Genomic DNA, 7,974 nt, shown 5'->3' on the forward strand with positions numbered 1-7,974 from the left:
CATGACAAAAGGGGTAACAATCATCTGGTACCGTTAAGGTCGTTGTTGATCATCTTGTCACATTTCGAAAAAAAGATGACAATGAAAATTTGTCCATGAATCTAAAATCACTGGGTGAAGGTTGTTTTGTCCGCAAATACCGTGAAATCCGCCCTACCTACAGTTTCCTTCGAAGAGCAAGAACTTCCACTCTCTGACAATGTGCTAGTTTACCAGCAGAACATTTTTCACAGAACTGTTAGATAAATGTTATTTATAGTCCCTTTTCTAACTGTAACTGTCTTCCAATGAACATTGTAAGACATCTGCAGTGTAAAAGCGAAGTATTAAGTCATATTGCATTTTTATAGTTCTGATGTAGATCACATAAGGCAAAACAAACGATTAAAGCAACATGTGTCGATGCAGTTCGTTAGACTCTATGACACACTGCTTACATTATTTTCCCATGATAATACGTAGCAATTAGCAGTCGAACTCTATTGAAGCAGCCCAAGTTTAGTTTCTTGAACATTTTGAGACATCTAAAAGAGAGGTATTAGGCCATGTTGCATCAGTCATATTACGCAAAATCCGTGAAATCCACCCTAACACCACAGTTTTCTTGCTGGTCTTTGAACTTCCAGTTTTGAAGTGGCAGTTGACAGGCTGATATCTTTTTCTAAAATACGGCGGATTTTACGGATTTCACGGATGTTTAGAATAAGCATGATTTAATACTTCCTTTTTTGACTGCAAGGATCTTATATATCTTATAATATATTAATATATTCTCTTCTTAGATACTTACAGTTTAAAAGAGGAGTATTAAATGACATTTGAATGTACGATTTCCGTAAAATCCGTGAAATCCACCTTAAATATAGTTTTCTTGCTGACCTTTGAACTTCCAGTTTTGAGTGGCAGTTGACAGGCTGATATCTTTTTCTAAAATACGGCGGATTTAACGGATTTCACGGATATTTGGAATACACATAATTTAATACTTCCTTTTTTATCTGTAAGTATCTAATATATATTAAATATATATGATATATTAATATATTCTCTTCAAAGATCCTTACAGTTTAAAAAAGGAGTATTAATTGTTATTTGTATGTACAATTTCCGTAAAATCCGTAAAATCCACCCTAACTAGAGTTTTCTTGCTGGTCTTAGAACTTCCAGTTTGAAGTGGCAGTTGACAGGCTGATATCTTTTTTTGAAATACGGCGGATTTTACGGGTTTCAGGGATATTTAAAATATATGCATTATTTAATACTTCCTTTTTCAACTGCAAGTATCTTATATGTATTGTAATATATTAACATATTCTCTTCTTAGATATTTGCAGTTTAAAAGAGGAGTATTAAATGACATCTGTATGCACATTTGTATGTACAGTTTTCTCGCTGGCCTTTGAAGTTGCAGTTGACCTGCTCATTTGTTTCCTTAAATACGGCGGATTTTACGTATTTGGCAGTTTTCTGAGAGTTCCCTTTCAAAAAGTGAACTTTAAACTAAAAGAGGACTGTTTCGGACCTCTTTGTTCGTTCTCAGAGTTGCAAGGACATCTATGGAATTGGTGCTTTTAAAATCAGCAAGCAAACTCAACGAAAATCAAAAGCACTCCAAACCTAATGGTTGCCATCACCTCTGTCCAACTACACTGCTAGAAACAGATTAGAAACATTACGCCAAGATATTTTGCTCAAAAAATCACAGGGAACAGAAATTTTGGGAAACGATCTCTCTCTCTCTCTCTTCTACATTTCCCAAAATTTGATCCTGGCGCATTTTGCTGCCTTCGATTGAATGAGACTTCACCAAATTTTAAAGACCGTTTTCATTTCGCCGAAGCGCTTGACTTACGCTTTTTGGATTTTTTCTATAGTCTTTGACTCTTTTTTTCGCTGATTTTAAGTTTCGTTGGCTGTTCCTATATTCCAAAAGGAACGTTCCTCTAGTATGGACTGTTCCTCGTTTTTGTGTTCGTATTGACTATAAGAGGACCAGATGTTTTACAAGGTAGGAACAAAACGTTCACTTAAGTGTAAAAGAGGAATATTTCGTTCCGAGTTCCCAATTGTAAATGGAACATATTGTTCTCAAATTGATAAATTAGGACTGTTTTGTTCCGAGTTCCTATCTGTGCATGGAACACATTGTTCCGAAATTGACAAATAAGGACTGTTTTGTTCCGGGTTCCTATCTGTAAATGGAACACATTGTTCCCAAATTGGTCATTTAGGACTGTTTTGTTCCGAGTTCCTTTCTATTGATGGAACACATTGTTCCCAAATTGGTCATTTAGGACTGTTTTGTTCCGAGTTCCTATCTGTAAATGGAACACTTCGTTCCCAAATTGATAAATAAGAACTGTTTTGTTCCGAGTTCCTATCTATTGATGGAACACATTGTTCCGAAATTGATAAATAAGGACTGTTTTGTTCCGAGTTCCCAACTGTAAATGGAACATATTGTTCTCAAATTGATAAATTAGGACTGTTTTGTTCCGAGTTCCTATCTGTGCATGGAACACATTGTTCCCAAATTGATAAATAAGGACTGTTTTGTTCCGAGTTCCTATCTGTGCATGGAACACATTGTTCCCAAATTGATAAATAAGGACTGTTTTGTTCCGAGTTCCTATCTGTTGATGGAACACAGTGTTCCCAAATTGATAAATAAGGACTGTTTTGTTCCGAGTTCCTATCTGTGAATAGAACATATTGTTCCCAAATTGGTCGTTTGAGAACAGATTTTGGACCATTTTTCTACGCATTCCCATTTTGTTCCCAAATTAAGGTTGCCTTTGGGAATGAGGCAAACAAGAAGGCGCGCTCAGACCTGCTTGGGCGAGTTTGGTGGCATGTCACTGTCATGAATTTTGCACAATAGTAATGAGGGCGGGCAAGTAAGGGCATGCTTTGGCAAATGCAAACATATATGCAGTTCCTTTGCTCGTCATCCGCTCCTCGGTTATGGTTCAGATTTAAAGGAGATCGTGTTGACTAGATGCGCTTAAAAGGCAAAATGAGCAAGAAGTATAAAGTCGATTGGTCGGATATCGATGGAGCGTCGCCCAAACCAAAACGGCTTCACTTGGAAAAAGATGAAACCAACAGCTTGTATCACTGCCCAATACAAGAGTGCGACCATGATGGATTTCAAAGTCAAAGAGGGTGCAGAAAACATGTTTATAACAAGCACAGTTGGTTCTTTTATTTTGATGAAAAGCCCAATTCGAAAGAAATCACAGATTCGCGAAATGTTCCGATGGTGAAACCAATTCAAGATCGAACAACTGAAACCACAAAGCATGCCGTAAAGATACTTCCTTCGTTTTCATTATCGTGTGACATTGCCGAGTTGTTCACAAAATGGTTGACTGGAAGTGGTGGCGGTTACAAGAAGGATCGCGCAGCGCAACAAATAGTTACAAGATGCTTTAAGTTTCTAAGATTTTGCTGTGAAGACGAGGAAGAGTTGACTTTTGACGTGGTGGACTTTAGTTTATGTTCTCCAAATTTGTTGTTCAAGTTTATCGACTACTTACAAGACGAATGCAAGCTCGGCCATGGTGGGCGTTTAGGCTACATAGACGCTATTTCCGAAATGATCGACTTCAGAAAACTTCACGGTGCATCAGAGGCAGTCTTTCAAAAGTTCTCTGCAACAGAGTTGTACCTCAAAAGGGCGAGAAAGACAGTTGCAAAGATGATGCGATTGCAGTGGACACAAGATTTAGACATCGAAACACTGGAAGCAAGAGGCCACTGGGCAACAATGGAGGAGTTGCTGGAGGTCGTGAAATTCCATCTGCCGCGCTACGAAAATACCGTGAAGATCTGCAAATCGAGTCCAGCTCAAGTTAACCCCTCGGACTTGACATTTGCCACGAAATTCGTAGCCATGTATCTGTTCATCAAAGTGAAGGGGTCACGTCCTATGACTTATCAATATTTGACGGTGGACATGATTGATAGAGCTAAGGAAAAGGGTGGATTCATTGATCAGAAAACGTTCAAGACTGCTGGAAAGTATGGATTTGATTCTTTGATTCTTTCCGATGCAAACATGCAAGTGCTCAATGGCTACATCTCGTACGTTAGACCTTTGCTTAAACCCAAGTGTGATTTCGTTCTCGTCAACAGAAATGGAGGCCAGCATGCATGGTAAATTGGGCGAGATCATGAGCAAACTGGTGTTTGATGCAATTGGAAAGTACATCCATCCCACGCGTTATCGCCAAATTGTTGAAACGCAGAGCCTCAACCAGCTCACTAGCGAAGAGCAGAGGATTTTGTCGGAAGACCAAAAACACAGCTCTGCCGTTGCTAAAGTTCACTATCAAAAACAACGATCCCGAGAAGTTGCTTTGAAGGGTCACGAGTGCCTACAGAAACTACAAGGCGCCAAGGGGTCAGAAGTGGACGAGGACGTCAACGCAAGACTCGGCGATTCAACTTCCACCGCCGGGCCTTCTGTTGAACCAGTGGAAAATGTCAACACCTCCCCCAAAAAGGACGCCCTGCCTAAAAGAATCTTGCGCTCTCAGAGGAACATTCGTCATGTTTTGAAATTCACAGCAGAAGAGGACTATTTTCTAAAGGAAGGAATAACTAAGCACGGATTTGGACAGTGGACAGCGATATTGAGAGATCTAGATTTCAGGTTTCAGGAGGGTAGAACTGCCGATTCTCTTAAGAAAAGGGCTGCTTCGAAAATTCCGTTGAGCGAATAAAACAACAACAACAACAACAACACTGCAAATGTAGTCAACGACGCAATCTTCATTTTAATTCTCTCTCTCTTTGTTTTTGTTTTTTTTTTTCAGTGGCAATTTTCTATCACCATTCACAAACACACTGATGTATATAATGTAATAATTTTATCAAGCCGACCTAACCTAGCCGTACATGTTCCAGTTCCAACTGTGTGTGTAATTCTGACCCAAAAACAAACTCTAGGTAATGTTAAACAAACTCGAGCATTCATTTTACATTTTCTCTGTGTCTCAGTGTTTCTCTATTTCTGCTGCTGGCTAAATTAGCTCAGAATTGTTTTGCGTGGCTTCTTGTCCCTGACTTGAGTTCGTTCTCCAGACTTGGGTCTTTTTCGCGAAGTTGATTACTAGGTGCAGAAGTTGTTAATTGCACTTTTTCATGACAAAAGGGGTAACAATCATCTGGTACCGTTAAGGTCGTTGTTGATCATGTTGTCACATTTCGAAAAAAAGATTACAATGAAAATTTGTCCATGAATCTAAAATCACTGGGTGAAGGTTGTTTTGTCCGCAAATACCGTGAAATCCGCCCTACCTACAGTTTCCTTCGAAGAGCAAGAACTTCCACTCTCTGACAATGTGCTAGTTTACCAGCAGAACATTTTTCACAGAACTGTTAGATAAATGTTATTTATAGTCCCTTTTCTAACTGTAACTGTCTTCCAATGAACATTGTAAGACATCTTCAGTGTAAAAGCGAAGTATTAAGTCATATTGCATTTTCATAGTTCTGATGTATATCACATAAGGCAAAACAAACGATTAAAGCAACATGTGTCGATGTAGTTCGTTAGACTCTATGACACATTGCTTACATTATTTTCCCACGTAGCAATTAGCAGTCGAACTCTATTGAAGCAGCCCAAGTTTAGTTTCTTGTTTATTTCACATTCGTTACGGACTTTACTAAGCATCGCACATCAAGAAATAAAAGTCTTGATTACTAGGTGCAGAAGTTGTTAATTGCACTATTTCATGACAAAAGGGGTAACAATCATCTGGTACCGTCAGGATCATTGTTAATCATGTTGTCACATTTTGAAAAAAAGATGGCAATGAAAATTTGTCCAAGAATCTAAAATCACTGGGTGAAGGTTGTTTTGTCCGCAAATACCGTGAAATCCGCCCTACCTACAGTTTTCTTCGAAGAGCAAGAACTTCCACTCTCTGACAATGTACTAGTTTACAGCAGAATTTTTTTCATGGAACTGTTAGATAAATTTTGCTAACTGTAACTGCCTTCCAATGAACATTTTGAGACATCTAAAAGAGAGGTATTAGGCCATGTTGCATCAGTCATATTACGCAAAATCCGTGAAATCCACCCTAACACCACAGTTTTCTTGCTGGTCTTTGAACTTCCAGTTTGAAGTGGCAGTTGACAGGCTGATATCTTTTTCTAAAATACGGCGGATTTTACGGATTTCACGGATGTTTAGAATAAGCATGATTTTTAAATACTTCCTTTTTTAACTGCAAGTATCTTATATATCTTATAATATATTAATATATTCTCTTCTTAGATGCTTACAGTTTAAAAGAGGAGTATTAAATGACATTTGAATGTACGATTTCCGTAAAATCCGTGAAATCCACCCTAAATATAGTTTTCTTGCTGGCTTTTGAACTTCCAGTTTTGAGTGGCAGTTGACAGGCTGATATCTTTTTCTAAAATACGGCGGATTTTACGGATTTCACGGATATACATAATTTAATACTTCCTTTTTTATCTGTAAGTATCTAATATATATTAAATATATATGATATATTAATATATTCTCTTCAAAGATCCTTACAGTTTAAAAAAGGAGTATTAATTGTTATTTGTATGTACAATTTCCGTAAAATCCGTAAAATCCACCCTAACTAGAGTTTTCTTGCTGGTCTTAGAACTTCCAGTTTGAAGTGGCAGTTGACAGGCTGATATCTTTTTTTAAAATACGGCGGATTTTACGGGTTTCAGGGATATTTAGAATATATGCATTATTTAATACTTCCTTTTTCAACTGCAAGTATCTTATATGTTTTGTAATATATTAACATATTCTCTTCTTAGATATTTGCAGTTTAAAAGAGGAGTATCAAATGACATTTGTATGCACATTTGTATGTACAGTTTTCTTGCTGGCCTTTGAAGTTGCAGTTGACCTGCTCATTTGTTTCCTTAAATACGGCGGATTTTACGTATTTGGCAGTTTTCTGAGAGTTCCCTTTCAAAAAGTGAACTTTAAACTAAGAGAGGACTGTTTCGGACCTCTTTGTTCGTTCTCAGAGTTGCAACGACATCTATGGAATTGGTGCTTTTAAAATCAGCAAGCAAACTCAACCAAAATCAAAAGCACTCCAAACCTAATGGTTGCCATCACCTCTGTCCAACTACACTGCTAGAAACATATTAGAAACATTACGCCAAGATATTTTGCTCAAAAAATCACAGGGAACAAAAATTTTGGGAAACGATCTCTCTCTCTCTCTCTCTCTCTCTCTCTCTCTCTCTCTCTCTCTCTCTCTCTCTCTCTCTCTCTCTCTCTCTCTCTCTCTCTCTCTCTCTCTCTCTCTCTCTCTCTCTCTCTCTCTCTCTCTCTCTCTCTCTCTCTCTCTCTCTCTCTCTCTCTCTCTCTCTCTCTCTCTCTCTTTTTTTTTGTTCTCGGGAGGCACGAGTTAAGTTTTTGGTCGCGTTATCAAATTCTTTTAATTTTTTTGGGAGTCGCGATTGTCCGGAACCCCTTTTTAGACACGGTATGCCTCTTAGGGCATCCCACGTAATTGTTACTCGGCACCTCACGGCCGGACTACAAAAGACGCGACCAACAACGTAACTCATGACACGAAGTCTTATGCGTTAATCGATAGATACAGAGATATAGTGAAGCAATAAGTAACCACCAGATAAAATTGCATTATTTGCAGTACGAGTAAAATACGGGGGGAAACATTTGTTAAGTAGAATACCTAGCCTGCGAATACAGCCGCCTCTCATTCGCTCCTGCTACTACGTGCGAAACGCGAGGAGAGAGAGAGTCTCCGGCTCTTCGCGTTTCGCAGGAGCGAATGAGAGGCGGCTGTATTCGTAGGCTAGGTATAGGGCGACAAGAAAAATCGGCGGGCCGGGCGAGCGGAGCGCGGTATGGGGCGAGGAAGATTTTTGTCGATTTTTGTCTTCGCCCTAGACCCCACTTGGGAGCCTGTTCACAGGCTAAAAATG

The 7,974-nt window shown here is 38.8% G+C and overlaps 1 pseudogene; it reads left to right on the forward strand.

Annotated features, from left to right (window-relative positions):
* The first annotated feature begins 2,717 nt into the window (after positions 1 to 2,717).
* LOC146464456 (uncharacterized) lies at positions 2,718 to 5,583 on the forward strand (annotated as a pseudogene).
* The last annotated feature ends 2,391 nt before the right edge of the window (positions 5,584 to 7,974 follow it).

This window comes from Pavona decussata, unplaced genomic scaffold (genome assembly GCF_977016875.1).
Source record: "Pavona decussata unplaced genomic scaffold, jaPavDecu1.1 SCAFFOLD_163, whole genome shotgun sequence".
In the NCBI taxonomy this organism is placed as follows: Eukaryota; Metazoa; Cnidaria; class Anthozoa; order Scleractinia; family Agariciidae; genus Pavona; species Pavona decussata.